This window comes from Schistocerca cancellata, chromosome 6 (assembly GCF_023864275.1).
Source record: "Schistocerca cancellata isolate TAMUIC-IGC-003103 chromosome 6, iqSchCanc2.1, whole genome shotgun sequence".
Lineage (NCBI taxonomy): Eukaryota > Metazoa > Arthropoda > Insecta > Orthoptera > Acrididae > Schistocerca > Schistocerca cancellata.
The window spans coordinates 504006253-504025204 of NC_064631.1; positions in this window are offsets into that span (position 1 = coordinate 504006253).

An 18952-nucleotide genomic window follows, 5' to 3' on the forward strand; every position below is an offset into this window, starting at 1 on the left:
GAAGTCCTCCGAAGTAAGAGTGATTTCAGGTGTGCCGCAGGGGAGTGTCGTAGGATCGTTGCTATTCACAATATACATAAATCACCTTGTGGATAACATCGGAAGTTCAAAGAGGCTTTTTGCGGATGATGCTGCAATACATCGAGAGGTTGTAACAATGGAAAATTGTACTGAAATGCAGGAGGATCTGCAAGAAATTGACGCACGATGCAGGGAATGGCAATTGAATCTCAATGTAGACAATTGTAATGTGCTGCGAATACATAGAAATAAAGATCCTTTATCATTTAGCTACAAAATAGCAGGTCAGCAACTGGAAGCAGTTAATACCATAAATTATCTGGGAGTACGCATTAGGAGTGATTTAAAATGGAATGATCATATAATGTTGATTGTCGGTAAAGCAGATGCCAGACTGAGATTCATTGGAAGAATCCTAAGGAAATGCAATCCGAAAACAAAGGAAGTAGGTTACAGTACGCTTGTTCGCCCACTGCTTGAATACTGCTCAGCAGTGTGGGATCCGTACCAGATAGGGTTGATACAAGACATAGAGAAGATCCAACGGAGAGCAGCGCGCTTCGTTACAGGATCGTTTAGTAATCGCGAAAGCGTTACGGAGATGATAGATAAACTCCAGTGGAAGACTCTGCAGGAGAGACGCTCAGTAGCTCGGTACGGGCTTTTGTCAAAGTTTCGAGAACATACCTTCACCGAAGAGTCAAGCAGTATATTGCTCCCTCCTACGTATATCTCGCGAAGAGACCATGAGGATAAAATCAGAGAGATTAGAGCCCACACAGAGGCATACCGACAATCCTTCTTTCCACGAACAATACGAGACTGGAATAGAACCGATAGAGGTACTCAAAGTACCCTCCACAACACACCGTGAGGTGGCTTGCGGAGTATGAATGTAGATGTAGACTCTCGTGATTCAATCTCTTGCGCTGCGATTCAAGAACAGCATTCCAGGGGGTGTTTTCCAACATGATAACGCTCGCCCCCATACTGCTGTTGCAGCCCAACGTGTTCTATAGTGTGTCGACATGTTGCTTTGGCCTGCTCGTTCACCAGATCTGTCTCCAATCGAGCACGCATGGGACATCATCGGATGACAACTCCAGCGTCATCCACAAACAGAAATAACCGTCCCTGTATGGATCGACCAAGTGCAAGACGCATTGCACTCCATCCCTCAAACTGAGATACGACACCTCTAGAACACAATACACGCATTCCTAGCTATCTAACGGCTATTACTGTTTGCAGTTGTTTACACCAACAGTGAAGTCGAACAGTAATTGGTCGGTTACACTTATTTATGTTCGGGTTTAACTGCCAGTACGCGGCCGTTGTGGCCGAGAGGTTCTAGGCGCTACGGTCTGGAACCGCGCGACCGCTACGGTCGCAGGTTCGAATCCTACCTCGGGCATGGATGTGTGTGATGTCCTTAGGTTAGTTGGGTTTAAGTAGTTCTACGTTCTAGGGGACTGATGACCTCGTATGTTAAGTCCCATAGTGCTCAGACCCATTTGAACCATTTCTTTGAATTTCCACTACCTGCACCAATCATTATCTCCTGTAGGCCTTCCAACATTTCTCTATAGCCTTCTGGTGTTGCAGATGGGCAACAGGGTGGTCTGTAAACTGCCCCAAAGTTATCCACTACATTATCTCTACATATAATTATCGGTAACGGTCCCACAACACTTCTTTGGGATACTTCCAAAATTACCTTTGCGTTTGTCGATTCTTCCCGTTAAGAACAACGTGTGGAGTTCTGTCCGCTAGGAAGACCTGAACTCGGCCCCATGTTTGGTAAGCTCGTATCCACAAAATGGTTCAAATGGCTCTAAGCACTATGGGACTTAACATCTGAGGTCATCAGTCCCCTACACTTACAACTACTTAAACCTAACTCACCTAAGGATATCACACACATCCATGCCCGAGGCAGGATTCGAACCTGCGACCGTAGCGGTCACGCTGTTCCAGACTGAAGCGCCTAGAACCGCTCAGTCATAGTGGCCGGCCGCGGCATATACCTGGGTGCATTGGTCTATGGCAGGAGTGGGCGATAGTTTTGCCTCGGGAGCCACTTCGTGGAAGCAGAGTTTAGAGGAGGGCCGCAACTGTTAAAGTGATTGCTTGCATTAGTTAACTTCGCATTTCAGAAAAGGTATAAATTGTTGCATAAAAATCTGTATTGGCAGGCTGTACAGGAACCATTAGCGGGCCTCATGGAGACCGTGGGCCGCTAGTTGCCCACATCTGTTCTATAGGGCTCTGGGGTTTATGGACGAACAGATCAAGCTGTGTTTCCCAAGATCCACGGAATCCATGTTGATTTTTACAGAAGAGATTTTCATTCTCCAAAATCGTTATAATTCGTCAGTATAAAACATGTTCCATAATTCTACAACAGGTTGACGTCAGCGATATAGGCCTATTATTATCTGCATCTGTCTTACAACCCTTTTTCAGAACGGAAATGACCGGCGGTTTTATCCAATTGCAAATAGTTTTCGTTGCTGCAACGACCTACGAGAAACCGCTTCCAGAAGAAGAGCAACTTCTTTTGCATAATCTGTAGAATCTCAAAAGAATCTCATGCGGCCCTGATGTCTTTTCGCTGATCAGTTATTTGATTCCCTTTAATGTGATCACTTATCTCAATATTAGCCATTATCGCATTCGTGCGATTATGGAAAGGAGAAAACGTTCGACATTCCGCGGTTAAACAGTATCAGAACACCGAATTCGGAATTTCGAGGCTCTCTCTGTTATCTTTCGTTTCGGCGCCAGTATCATCATTTCCATTCGTTTGTAACTTCCTCCGTCACTAAACGAGTGAAACGATAAAATGGCCGCGATCGCATATGCCTAATGTGATTTTGGACAAGGGTATCGTCTCCGAAAAAAACATGACTTGTTAGTGGAGAAAAGTGTACAATGAACAACCTATTCGCTAAATCGCTTCACGCAAGTGCCGGGATGGTTCTTTTGAAATGGCACGACCGACGTCCTTCTCCATCTTTCTCTAATTCGATGGGACCGCAAATCAACCAACAAATATACACACATCAAAAAAAGTTTTGCACCCTAGTTCCCAGAACACCTGAAGATAGACGTTGACTGTGGATATTGTCTCACAGACACAGTCTCTTTGACTTGTCAGAGGTGTCACTAAACCCACCCAAAAATGTAAACAACCATGCATGAGCAACGCGTATTTGACGGAGGGGTCTGACAGCCGATCAGTTCCAGTCATTCCACCAGGAAGGAGGTACACGGCTCGTGTTTGTAGTTCAACCATGCCCAAACGGTCAGTACCGAGGTTCGATCGCGTCCGAATTGTTACTTTGTGCCAGGAAGCTCTCAACATGGGAAGTGTCCAGGCGTCTCTGAGGGAACCAAAGCGATGTTGTTTGGACATGGAGGAGATACAGACAGATAGGAACTGTCGATGAAATGCCTCGCTCAGGCCACCCAAGAGCTAGTACTGCAGTGGATTCCGCTACCTACGGATTATGGCTCGGAGGAACCCTGACAGCAACGCCACCATATCAAATAACGCTTTTCGTGCAGCCACTAGACGTCATGATACGACTCAAATTCTGCGCAATAGGCTGCATGATGCGCAACTCCACTCCCGACGTCCGTGGCGAGATCCATCTTTGCAACCACGACACCATCCATGCAGCACGGTACAGATGGGCTCAACAACATGCCGAATGGACCGCTCAGAATTGGCATCACGTTATCTTCACCGATGAGTGTCGCATATGCCTTCAACCAGACAATCGCCGGAGACGTGTTTGGAGACAACCTGGTCAGGCTGAACGCCTTAGACACACTGTCCAGCGAGTGCAGCAAGGTGGACGTTCCCTACAGTTTTGGGGTGGAATTATGTGGGGCCGACGTACGATACTGGTGGTCATGGAAGGCGCCGTAACGGCTATACGATACGTGAATGCCATCCTCCGACCGATAGTGCAACCATATCGGCTGCATACTGGCGATGCATTCGTCTTCATGGCCGACAATTCGCGCCACCATCGTGCACATCTTGTAAATGAGTTCCTTCAGGATAATGACATCGCTCGACTAAAGTGGCCAGCATGTTCTCCAGGCATGAACCCTATCGACATGCATGGGATAGACTGAAAAGGTTTGTTTATGGACGACGTGACCCACCAACCACTCTGAGGGATCTACGGCGACTCGCCGTTGAGGAGTGTGACAATCTAGACCAACAGTGCCTTGATCAACTTGTGGATAGTATGCCGTAACGAATACAGCCATGCATCAATGCAAGAAGACGTGCTACTGGGTATTAGAGGTAACGACGTGTACAGCCATCTGGACCACCACATCTGCAGGTCTCGCTGTACGGTGGTACACGCAACGTGTGGTTTTCATGAGCAATAAAAAGGGTGGAAATGGTTCTTATGTTGATCTCTATTCCAATTTTCTGTACAGGTTCCGGAAATCTCGGAACCGAGGTGATGCTTTTTTTTCTTTTTGTGTGTGTGTAAGATATAATGCGGACCACAATGAATGCGTAACTGTTGGACTGTTCGTGTGGAAGCCGGAGGTCGACATACGTTTTTGACAACACAACTGGTTACGAAATAATAATGAACAAAGAAAGCAATTGTCTTATACTGTAAATGCTCAGATATGTTAATTTGGAAAAGATATTTAAACTCGGTACTGTAAACGACTGACCGGAGGTAGCTCTTTTCTTACGACAATAATGTATGCAGCCTCAGATCAAGGTTTACTTACATTCACTAGATTTCTAGATAATGCAGGCTACGTACTTTGAATGGATTGTAATTACTATGAAAATTTACTGGCTTGAATAAGCAAGTGTTGCCTTTCTTTGGCAAAGCCGACATACGAACCTAGCCGCCACATAACACGATCAATACAACACACAGACAAGGAATATATAAAAAAACTTAATAATTCTTTTCCTAGATTTGAGATTGCCAGACTTACTTTAAGTTACTTAAGTTTATTTTATTTTGTCTTCATTTAATTAAAAAGTATAAGCTTGCCTTTGAATGTTATTGAGCAACACAGTTAACTTATTGAGACGTCATTATTAATTACTTTCAGTTATTTTTCCAGCAAGCAAACAACTATGGCAATGATAATCCTTTATTAATATTCTTTTAGCTTCAAACTACGACTCTCGCGTGTTCATTAAGGAACTGGATCCTAAGTTGATGACGTTGACTGACGATAATGACAAGATTAGGTACCCACAGTTTTTACATATTATTTATTAATCAGTTAAAGTAACTCGACTTATGTCACCGGGTAATGCCTCACATAGTTTAAAACGTGAACGAACTGAAACGATCTCACAGGTCGTTACAGATGTTAAGCCGTCGTCTTCGGCGTCGTCGGCAATGCTCCTGTTGCTCGACGTAATACTGCGGGCACACCTTCATCAGCAACGACCAATTACAGGACAGGCTCTTGACGTTATTGGAGTCTCTTACATCTGCCCATACTTGTCACACTGCTGGTACATCGCTAATAACAATTCCGGCTCACATAGGTCCAGCTTTCTACATCACACGCCACTTGCGTGTGTTCACTCTCACGACTCACAACCAAGTGTTAAAATAAGTGTTCCGCGCGCTCTGATCTGACGTCACACACGCGTCCATAGACAGCGCCCACGCACAAGTTTTTGCTCTCTACCAACGATATTGTTCTTTCTAAGTTCCCTAACGGCATTAACCCAGAATAATTACTTCGTAATACAGAATAATTAATGCAAGATACAATACATATTACATTTCTAATTAACATCTAGCATCTAAAGATTTAGAGAATAAACCAAGTACATCAAAGTTATAATAAAAGTAACTGGCAAAAAAAAGTTTGGTATTACATCCATATTACAGCGTCTAACGCTTACGACCAATACATCGAATTTTTTGTCAGTGCTGATGGCAAAATTCACTGAATTCTCTGAACTCTTCTCTCATCGCATCCCTTCGGTTCATTTTTGCTACGATCATCTTCTGTTTGACAACCATACTTTGACTTCGCTTAAATTTGTAATAAAGTACTGTTTGCTTTTGTAACAACTTTCTAATATGCCTATTGAATGTTAGAGCAAACTTTTTGATGCAATGAAACATTTTTTTCAGGCCACAAAAAAATGGCTCTGAGCACTATGCGACTTAACTTCTGAGGTCATCAGTCGCCTAGAACTTAGAACTAATTAAACCTAACTAACCTAAAGACATCACACACATCCATGCCCGAGGCAGACTGTAGCGCCTAGAACCGCACGGCCACTCCGGTCGGCTTTTTCAGGCCACAGTTAGTAAACACTATAATACTATAATGTTTGCAGAACAGCGAAATTGGTCTGCATTCGTTATGTAAGTAGAATTTACACATGCTCAAGGAAGACGAATCCTAGTTACTGGTTCTAACCACTGAGTGAAAGATTCGTACAGTGCTTACTCTCCAAACTAGTTGATGTGAAGAAATAACACGTCACTTAAGGTGGCCACTCAGTATCAATAAAATCACCGCAATTCCTGACACACTTTGACGGGTTTACCTAGAAGTCTGACACACTTTGCGTCAACCGAGCGTCAGGTTATCAGAGGCCACGCCCACGCAGCCTTCCGGACGAAACTGGAAACCAGGAAGCGGTTAGTGGGCTGCAGCTGGGCACAGTATCGCGGCAGACGCGCAGTAACAGGCCGCGGACACACCCACGACTCGGCGGGGGAGTTCCCAGGCCGGCCCGATGTGGGCCACAACCGGTTACGGCGGGTGGCTCGCAATTACGCGCCCCCACTCTGCTCATCAATCACTGCCGTAATGAGGGCGGTCGGAAAGCAAAGCCGCTGCTCCAATACGGCAATGTTAGCAATGCGAGCCGGATGTCCACGCAACACGTACTAAACTTGAACGAGTTGTTTACATACATGAAATGTATTCGCAGTTGCGATTACAGACAGCCATCTGTATAATGAAACGACGACAATGAAAATTCGTGCCGGACCGGGACTCGAACCCAGATTTCACAATTACCGCGAGTGGTCGTCTTACCATTAGGCTACCCCAGCACGCCTCACGGCCAGGCCCAAACTTCCGTATGTCGTCAACCATGTGTCTACAACCAGTAATCGTGCGTTCATTATGTATATTCCCGAACAGGGGCCACATTTTAATGGCATAGTACGTGTGAACAACATAGGCACCGTATAATCGTAATTCTCCAGCGACACCGGGCAAGCGACTTACAATTGAAATGCCCCCTCTGTACGGGAATACACGTAAAAAATGTACGAGCGCAGGTTGCAGACACACAGTTAAGGTCAAATGGAAGATGGGCGTAGCCTAATGGTCGATTCCCGGGCGATGCATTTTTTTTTTTTTGTAATTTAATGCTCCGTTTCCGTAAACAAGAGGTAGAAAAAATGTAGTAATCATTTTTGCCACGAAACAAACAAAACCTCTCTTTTTTTCAAATTGCTCTTGGACTTAAAAAGAGTTTACTTTAACTTTTTGGCCAAATGATTTCTTTTGAGGAAAAATGTGGCACTAAAAAAGTGGTAACAAAAATGAAAATAAAAATAAAAAACCAAAAAAAGAAAGAAAAGGAAACATGGTAAGGTGACAGTTCGCGGGAAATCTGGGTTCGAGTCCCGGTGCGGCACGAATTTTCACTGCCGTCATCCAATTACACAGCTGATGGATGTCCATACTCGCAGATGCGAATGCGTTTATTGTATTTAATCACGGTTGTAATCGCAGCAGTGCCGAAGGAACATGGAATCGTATTTCAGAATAACGCAGGCACTGTAATATCGTAGTTCTTTGCGTGTTTTCACTGCTGGCTAAGTTACGAAAGAGTATAGTAAAAAGGATTACATGAGGAAATTCGGCAAAAGGGTGGGCAGTAGGAAACCACCACTTTTCTGTCAACTTGCGACACTGATATCTGAATGGATCAATTTGGCGTCATCTTCGCCTGCAGAAAGAAAGAATTCTTATTTGTCTACGGTAGTCATCATATACGAAAGGAAGATTTGTACACTAACTAGGGTCACGTTTTCTCAGGACGCTTAGGCTCGTACAGAGACCGGACAAAAATGTGGAGATACAAAAAGACACAACACAGCGCATTGTCGTACGACGTAGGAAGACAGTTGGCACTCAGAATAGCTCCCTGTCGTCTTGAAATGGATAGATACAGGTCCTGTATAATTTTCAAGAGAATCTTATACCATCCTTCCTGCAAAATAGTAGCAAGTACCGGTAATGATGGTAGAGATGGCTAGTGATCATGCGCCCTTCTACCCAGAATAGACAACAATGGTTAATAACGTCGAGATCTGGTGATTCTGGTGGCCAGGGGAAAAGCGACATTCAGTCTCGTACTAAAAAGACCAACCCTGGACAATGTGAACAGGGGCCCTGTCCCCTAGGAACGCAGCATCACCACTGGGGAAGAAACATTGCACCACGAGGTGGACCTGACCAGCCAGAAGGGTCAAAATGGTTCAAATGGCTCTAAGCACTATGGGACTTAACATCTGAGGTCATTAGTCCCCTAGACTTAGAACTACTTGAACCGAACTAACCTAAGGACATCACACACATCCACGCCCGAGGCATGATTCGAACCTGCGACCGCAGCAAAAGCGATTCCGGACTGAAGCGCCTAGAACCGCTCGGTCACATTGGCCGGCCCAGAAGGGTCACATAATGCTTTTCAGTAATGCAACCTTGCAGAGTAACCACGGCGCTCATGGAATACCATGTTATGGATGACCAAATTATCACCGATCCGCCGCCATATGTCGTTCTTGTGACATAAACTCAGAAGAAGCAGGAAACAAGGGTGAAACAAGACTCATCCGACCAAATGACTTACTTTCTTTCTTTGCTCCATACTCCACGTTTCTTGTTCCGGGCATGGTCCTGGAATTCCAGTTGGCCCTGCAATTCCCTGTTTGTGGAGATCCCTTCGTATTGATTTGGTGCTTACAGAGTTCGAGAATGCGATGTTCAGTTCTACTGTGGCTTTTACAGCTGCCTTTCTCTCTTTTTTGTTGCAATTCTCTTCAGTTACAGTCTGGCTCGATCAACCAACACAAACTTTCGTCTGCGTTGTGACTTAACGTTTTCTCCACAATACCTTTGATATGGTGCCTCTTGAGGCACCAGATACTTCGGCCTCCATCATACGAGCACGAACAATTAGCTCACATTCAAAATCATGTAAAATAATTCAGTCATAACAGTACGGAACACTGTTCTGACCTTGACTGACGCGTCGTACTGAGAAAATTGGACAGGTGCCGTTCGTTGTCAAATGCAACAGCACAGCCAGCAGGCTTGGCTCAAATCTGCATTTATGTTCACGCATGCACTTCTCGAGGTATTTTCACATTTTTTTTCAACCCCTGAATGTCTTCATTGTACAGAAAAATATGGTTTGTCTGGCAGTTTCGTCTGAATTGCAGAATCGCTGTGACTTACCGCCCCTTCATCAGACAGATGTATACGTGGATGAATCTTTCTACTGCGCAGTTCTGATGTAATACAAAAAAATGGTTCAAATGGCTCTGAGCACTATAGGACTCAACATCTTAGGTCATAAGTCCCCTAGAACTTAGAACTACTTAAACCTAACTAACCTAAGGACATCACACACACCCATGCCCGAGGCAGGATTCGAACCTGCGACCGTAGCAGTCCCGCGGTTCCGGACTGCAGCGCCAGAACCGCTAGACCACCGCGGCCGGCAATACACAAAGTGAAGCATTCCATGGTACAACAGTTCTTAGTCAGGTGCCAGCTATTGTAAATATACTGTCAGAACAGTCTGCCAGTATCTTAAAAAAGGAGGGAAGCGGCAGTGGTATTCTACATGTTTCGTCGGCCATTGAGATATTCTGCAACAAGTCAGTAATTCGCTGCTGGTTCAAATACTGATGCGACAAGCATTGTTAACCCACAACGAAAATTCAACATCATTCACGATACCACCAGTGTGGTACACTGCCAAAGACTTAATCTTGACGTAAACGTAACGCTGAGAATGTCTTGGAGTGACCAAGAACTTCTTCCAGAAATATCGTCGTATTATGCTTCACTGCATCACACCAATATATCGACATTAGTTTCTGTTGAAAGAAAAGTAAAGAAAGTAATGGTTCAAATGGCTCTGAGCACTATGGGACTTAACATCTGAAGTCATCAGTCCCCTAGAACTTAGAACCACTTAAACCTAACTAACAAAAGGACATCACACACATCCATGCCCAAGGCAGGATTCGAACCTGCGACCGTAGCGTGTCGCGCGGTTCCAGACTGAAGCGCCTAGAACCGCTCGGCCACACCGGCCGGCCGCTGCTCATGCCAGGACAAAATTTCTTGAGAGAAATTGAGAAGCTGAAAGACTTTTAAATGAAGGAGAGTAGAGGGTGAATACCCCATGATTGTATTCTGAATTTGTTTCAAACTGGAGTCGCTAAATGCAAGGTAATTCTAGACCTTTCAGAAATACCTCCTGAAGGACGATATTCAATAAGCTCCTGTGGAAAACTGTATATTTCCCAGCATCTGCTGATGTTTTCAAAGATGAGGGAAACCTGCACAAAGTAGGACATGCTGATAGCAAATGACGAGGTTACTGGAAGCGACAAATGATCGCTGCACGTTGCGTAACCCAGACACGTACGTAAATATTAATTCTAGAAGTAGAAAGTTCTCGGAATAGATATAACTACGTAGGCTTCCGTGGCCCATGTCATGATGATTGAAATTCTTCAGGGTAGTGTACAGCGTCATCGTATAAAATATTTTAATTATAAACTTAAAACCAACATTTCGACCATATTACAACGGCCTTGCTCGGGGCAATACATTGGTTTTCAGTTAAAACTAACATATTTTATACAATGACGTAGGACAACACGTAGAAGAATTTTAACCTTCTCGGAATAGATGTCTGGCTGCCGATAGGAATTACGTCTTACGAGGGGACCTTCTGGGAGGTGCATCGAGTTATAAGCTCCCACTTCGCCTGCTAGTAGTGTGGGTAGGCACCTATCACACCCTACAATTGCAGGTGCCAATGCGGCCACGGTAAAGTTTGGGCAGCTCTTTGTATACAGAAAAAATTTCTCTATTGTGGCAAGTGAGCGAGTAGCCTAGTGACAGTGGCGATCTTTACTATCTGGTTTAGGCCTTGATTTCTCCTAAAATGTCAAGGAACCTGTAATTAATTTTAGTTTGTTTTATTAATTTTAAATGTTAGTTGAAAATTATGTACTACTGCGGAATGTTATGACCAATAAAATTTTAAAACAAGTGACAAGCGAGCTAGACACCCGTCCAGGCGACCCTGGTTCGAGTCCCGTCTATGGTACTTTTGTTTCCTTTTTTTTCAAATGCCTGTTTTAATTTATAATTAATCATGAACATTCCGCAAGGAATTGATTAACAAGAATTACAAGCCTCTATAAATCCAAATTACAAACTGAATGTTACATTTCAATTTTTTACGTTTTTTATTTTAACAGGAAATTAACCGTTATGTAATTACTTGAAATATTTTATTACTGTTCAATTTGTTTTCGTTGTATTTTAGATATTGTTCCGTTGAGGTAGGGAATACTAAAAAAAAAAACAACGAATAAGATATTACAATATGTTTAATTTAATAGAAAGTTAATCGATATTTCCTATGTTTTGAAGAGTACATTCCAACGGATATACTTTTTATAAAAACAAACAAAACATTTGTACTTTCGACACCACGAACATTGTACGAATGCACATTCATTTTCGTCGCAATCGCATCAGTATTTTCTCAAGTCCGCAGGAAAAACCACTGCACTGACGTTATGGAATACTACTTTTTGTTATGATTAATTATAAATTAAAAAAGGCATTTGATAAAAAGGAAACAAAAGTACCATAGACGGCTCTAGAACCAGGGTCGCCTGGACGGGAGTCTAGCTCGCTTGTCACTTTTTTTTTAACTTCATTGGTCATAACATTCCACAGTAGTACATAATTTTCAACTAACATTTAAAACAATAAAACAAACTAAAATTAATTACAGGTTCCTTGACATTTTAGGAGAAATCAAGGCCTAAACCAGATAGTAAAGTTCGCCACTGTCACTAGGCTACTCGCTCACTTGCCACAATAGAGAAATTTTTTCTGTATACAAAGAGCTGCCCAAACTTTAACAGGCAATATTTCAAAAACCGTGGCCGCATTGGCACCTACAATTGTAGGGTGTGATAGGTGCCTACCCACACTATTAGCAGGCGAAGTGGGAGTTCATAACTCGATACACCTCCCAGAAGGTCCCCTCGTTAATCGGTTTAGTACCAATTAAACATAAGACGTCGATGTAGCAGAGAGTACAGAGCGGCTGCCATCGTAGATCTCTTGAACAAGAAACCGTGCCCAGTTCTTGGAAGAAGCACAGGTTACGCCCGTCTACGAGAAGAGTAGTAGAAGTGACCCACAACTACCGTCCAGTATCCTTGACATCGATTTGTTGTAGAATTTTAGAACGTATCTGAGCTCACACGCACTGAGGTATCTTGAACAGAATGACCTCCTCCATGCCAACCAGCGTGCATTCCGAAAAAAATCGATCATGTGAAACCAAATTCGCACTTTTCTCGCGTGACATACTAAAAGTTTTGGATCAAGGCAGTCAGGTAGATGCAGTATTTCTTGATTTCCGTAAAGCATCTGACCGAGTACCACATCTACGCTTATCGTCAGAACATTGATCATATGGGGAATCAACTGAAATTTGTGACTGGATTGAGGACTTTTTGGTGAGGACATAGCATGTTATCTTGGATGGAGAGTCATCGTTAGATGTAGAAGTAACTTCGGGTGTGCCCCAGGGAAGTGTGTTGGAGTCCTTGCTGTTCATGTTGTATATTAATGGCCTTGCAGACAGTATTAATCCAACTGTCTACAATGAAGTACTATCTGAAAGAAGCTGCATAAATATTCAGTCAGCTCTTGATATGATTTAAAAGTGGTGCAAAGTTTGGCAGTTTGCCTTAAATGTTCAGACGTGTAAAATAGTGCACTTCAGAAAACGAGAAACATAGTATCCTGTCGCTATAATATCAATGAGCCACCGTTGGAATCGGTCAACTCAACAAATACGTGGATGTAAACACTTTCTAGGGATATGAAATGGAATGATGACACCCCAGCCGTGAGTAAAGCAGGTGGTAGACTTCGGTTTATTGGTACAATGGGAAATGCAATCAGTCTACAATGAAGACTGCTTACAAATCACTCGTGCAGCCGGTTCTGTTATATTGCTCAAGTGTGTGGGATCCGTACCAGATAGAACCAACAGGGGATATTATACAGAGAAGGGCAGCACGAATAGTTACAGGTTTGTTTAATCTGTGGAAGAGTGTCACGGAGAAACTGACGGAACTGAACTGAAGACTCTTCAACACACACGTAAAATATCCCGTTGTAGCGAAATGCAGGAAGATCTGCAGCGGATAGGCACTTGGTGCAGGGAGTGGCAACTGACCCTTAACATAGACAAATGTAATGTATTGCGAATACATAGAAAGAAGGATCCTTTATTGTATGATTATATGATAGCGGAACAAACACTGGTAGCAGTTACTTCTGTAAAATATCTGGGAGTATGCGTGCGGAACGATTTGAAGTGGAATGATCATATAAAATTAATTGTTGGTAAGGCGGGTACCAGGTTGAGATTCATTGGGAGAGTCCTTAGAAAATGTAGTCCATCAACAAAGGAGGTGGCTTACAAAACACTCGTTCGACCTATACTTGAGTATTGCTCATCAGTGTGGGATCCGTACCAGATCGGGTTGACGGAGGAGATAGAGAAGATCCAAAGAAGAGCGGCGCGTTTCGTCACAGGGTTATTTGGTAACCGTGATAGCGTTACGGAGATGTTTAACAAACTCAAGTGGCAGACTCTGCAAGAGAGGCGCTCTGCATCGCGGTGTAGCTTGCTCGCCAGGTTTCGAGAGGGTGCGTTTCTGGATGAGGTATCGAATATATTGCTTCCCCCTACTTATACCTCCCGAGGAGATCACGAATGTAAAATTAGAGAGATTAGAGCGCGCACAGAGGCTTTCAGACAGTCGTTCTTCCCGCGAACCATACGCGACTGGAACAGGAAAGGGAGATAATGACAGTGGCACGTAAAGTGCCCTCCGCCACACACCGTTGGGTGGCTTGCGGAGTATAAATGTAGATGTAGATGTAGATGTAAAATTTCAAGACCCGACTTTAAATAGTGACTCTAGAAATATCCTACAATCTCCTTCGTGTCGCTCACATAAGGATTGTGAGAATAAGATTAGAATAATTACTGCCCGCACAGAGGCATTCAAACAGTCATTCTTCCCGCGCTCCATACGTGAATGAAAAAGGAATAAACCCAAATAACTGGCACAATGGGACGAACGCCTTGTCGTGGACCTCACGGTGTTTTACAGAGTATAGGTGTGGAAGGGCGGAGGATGGAAGACAATGCCGAACGTCCTGTCAACGTAAAAGTCGTTAGAGAGAATGCTCGATTTCAGATTGGACTGGACAATAACGGAGACGGAAAATTTCCGCTGTATTTTCAAAGAAATCGTTTCGGCATTCGCCTAAGCAATTTTGAGCAATGACGAAAACGTAATTCTGATTGGCCAGACGAGAATTTGAACGCCGCTACTCTTGAACACGAACTGAGTGTACGGAAGATCTTACTCAGTTCCAAAACTGGAGTGTCAGGAACCTCAGGTCAGACAAGATATGCGAGCTGTCCCTGAACAGCGTACGAGCGACTGCATTCTTCGTCACACAGCATCAACGAAAACTGCGTGACGGGACCTGCGTACGTAAATCGTTCATGGACCGGTTGCTATTGTCAGATCTCTTGCAGACCTGATTAGTGGAAAAAGCAGAGCACTGAAGCTCAGTTATTGACAACTGGAAACAAGGAAAATCCTCCAATGAGCCCATTTTACACCTGTGACAGAAAACGCTTTTACATATGCAGAACACCAGCGGAAGCGCACAGTCCACATTGTCTTCTTCCAACTGTGAGGTCTGGAACTTCCGCTTAATTTTTATCGTGGCTTATGGCCGCAGTGAAAACAAAGTTGGAAAACACTATGGACCACGCTTTAGTTGACCACGTTCATCCAGCAGCATCAGACGCGGGATTGGAATTTAATATGAGTTTTCGAAGCACAATCTATAATTGCATGCCATGACCGCTCTTTTCCTTGACAGATAAAAACACCTCGAGAAAATCGCCTTCCACTGTTGCGCGTCGAAAGCACCGAACCAGCGTATGTTAACAGTCTGAGCCTCTCTTAGAAGCAGGAACTGAAAGGTTACAAAACGATTGTTCGTCACGGTTGTTTGATCAATTTCACGAAATTTAGGGGCTGAACATATCTGCAATCTGATCTTTCAATCAAGAGACCTCCGCCCGATCTGCTAAGATAATAGTTCCCCATTTATCTATGTGAGCACTTCACCTTCACTTACAACCGGATAAAAACTTTCAGGAGCATATGGATCTCAGAAAAACAACTATACTGTATAAACAAGAACGTTAGAAAGGAAAAACTCTCCACGGAGACATGTAAAATGGGTTTCACCTTTCAACACTAAACGCCTCCGTCTTTGTCCATGTCAGAGGTCTTAGAATTAGGAAGGGTGTTACAGACAAAGCGCTAAGGAATATCGAGAATATTGTTGAGGCTCTGGTAGGTCCCTGATCAGCCTCGCTACTCCTTTAAAGACAACGAAAGATTTAAATGAGGATAATCCGACATTTACGCGTTATTCTCTCACCACCGAATTGCACACATTTGTTTTACGTAGTTTCGGTACTGTACACAGCTGTACGCCTTTGTTTGTTGCAAAAGCGCAACGTAATCATCTATTTTTGTTTGATAAGTTCATTAATGAGGGTAATGGATGATTTTGTATGGTGATTGTTGTGGCCCTTATCCTTGACACAGCTGCCCGGCTGCCACTTGAATGTTCCTTATCTTTTTGCATTTAAGTTATTTGCCTGATCTTTCCTTTATTATTCGAGACACAGACATCAACGACAGCTATAGATCCATCTGCTCATTCATTTCGTACCTGGCTTTGTTCTGAACCAAAGATTCATATACGACGGGCGTTTGAAAAGTCCGTTCAAAAATAAAAACTACTTACGTATTTGGGGTAAACCTTTTTTTAGTTTTCGACATAGTCTTCTTTTAGACTTACACACTTCGTCCAACGCAGTTCTAATTTGTTGATCCCTTCCGACTAATAGGAATTGTCCAAGTCTGCAAAATAGCTATTAGTTGCTTCAATCACCTCCTCACTAAAGCACAAGGCTACAAGAAACGACTTGCTTCATTTTTTTATTAGCAGCTCTTATTGCTAACAATGCATACCAACTGTGGCCTTACATTAACAGGCACATATTCTTTTGTTCACTACGATCGCTTTCTTTAAATCTCAGCAACCTCCCATAAATAAAACAATACGTCATTATCTCACAAAACATTTGTAATAATATCTCTGAAAATATATCTATTAAACAAAATATTTTAATTTCAGTTAAACATCACATTTTCTTTCCGTCTTTTAAAAGCAATAGTTTGAAGAGATTTAGTTAGAATGTCTGTAAGTTGTTCTTGAGCTTGAGAGTGTTGTATGTTGAACCAGTCATGATTCAACTCCTCACTGATGAAATGATACGTCACGTCAGTGTGTTTGCTCTTCTAGGTATTTGACCTGGTCTGATCATTGCTATTGCAGACACAAAGTGTCATTTTAATGTTGTTATTCAGCATTTCTTCTATAAAAGTCTTAAAAACCTTAAACTCTTGACAACACTCAGCAGCAGATACGCACTCTGCTTCAGTAGTAGATAATGCAACCACACATCGTTTCTTGCAACATCGAGTGACCGGAGCATTATTGTACAAAAATATTGTATACATCCTGTAGTACTTTTTCTATTTTTCTTGTCACATGCGAAATCTGTATCACAGTAAGCCACTATTTCCTGTTTTTGTATTTCTGATGAGCAGAATATTCCACTCCCTGACGTTGAATTCAGGTATCTTAAACTTCTCTTCAGATTTTGGATGCCTGTGTGATTCGAATTACTCATTGATCTGCATTCATAGTTCACTGCATATGACAGCTCTAGTCTCGTTTCATGATAAAGAAGTCCGATTCTGCTGCATTGATTCCTTCAGTTTCTTCTTGTGATGAACTTGGTATTGTTGCAGTTTTTGATTTTTTCATTCTCTATCTTTTTGTCACTTAGTTTGCATGTTTTTCTTGATTAATATAGTACTTTCTTTTGTTCTTTTTATTTAAAGTCCAAGATACATTGTTGGTTCTTCATCACTTGCAATGTCAAAATTTTTCTTCAGTTTTTGCAGGAGATTTTTCACTTAACATGTCTTCTCTGAACATAACCCCTTGTCAACATGTAGAGTAAGATAAATTTTCTTCTCAGTACCTGATTTGTTAACATATTGGTCAGATTTCTACTGAATGAGTTTTTCATTCTTGTAAAGTTCGTTCAGTTTCTTATTCCATTCCAAAGGTGCTTATTTCAATCCATACAGTTCCTTTTTGAGCAGACAAATTTTCCCGGGTGCACTGCGTCCCTCTACAAATTCCATGAAAACTCTTTCTTTCAGATCAACATTAAGAAAGTCTGTTTTGACATCAATTGTCATAATCATCAAATTTTCTTGGCCAGCAAGTGCAAATAGGAATCTCAGGGAATTACTCTGTATAACAGAACTAAAAATTTCTTTAAAATCAGATTTTCTCTGCTCCTGTTGAGATCCTCTTACAACTTGCCTAGCTGCGTACTTCCCATTATCTTTTATCTTGAGTATCCTTTTTGTTGAAATTATTTATTTTCAACGACATTTTCTTTATCCACTAGAGTCCATGCTACATTTTTCTTTAATGATTCTCTCTCTTCGTTCACAACCTTCAATCAATTTTTTTCTTCTTCTCCTTCAATGCATCTGAGCATGACAGAATCATCATATCTCTTTGGCAAATTTATTTGACATCTTGGTTTCTGATACGTTTTTTGATCTCCTTCTGGTGCTTCTCTTTTTTCTTCTTCTGATTCATCTTTCCTTTTTTTATTCTTCTACTATAAATCTTCTCTTTTTTCTTCTTCTGGTTCATCTTTCCTTTTTTCTTCTTCTACCTCAAAATCTTCTCTTCTTTCTTCGTCTTCAAATTTTGGTTTTCTTCAGATAGGTTTATGCCTCCCTCTTTGGTTTCCTCTTTTTTGTTTGCATACTGATGAGTAAACTCAATTTTTCTCCTCCAGGAGGGGACTGCTAAGGGGGAGGTGACCATGAGAAAAAGACTGAAAAATCAACAAAAGCATAACGTTCAACGAGTTGGGGCGTTGAATGTCAGAAGCTTGAACTTGGCAGGAAAACTAGAAAATCTGAAAAGGGACATGCAGACTCTCAATCTAGATACCGTAGGGGTATTGAAGTGAAATGGAAAGAAGACAAGGATTTCTGATCAGATGAGTATAGGGTAATATCAACAGCAGCAGGAAATGGTAAACGGGAGTAGGACTCTATTAATAGCAAGATAGGGCAGAATGAGTGTTACTGTGAACAATTCATTGGTAGGGTTTTTCTTATCAGAATCGACAGCAAGCCAACACCGACAACGATAGTTCAGGTATACATGCCGACGTCGCAAGATGAAGATGAAGAGAGAGAGAACGTGTAGGAGGATATTGAAAGAGTAACACAGAACGTAAAGGGAGACAAAAACCTAATAGTCATGGGAGACTGGACTGCAGTTGTAGGGGAGGGAATAAAGGGTACAGGAGAATATGGGCGTG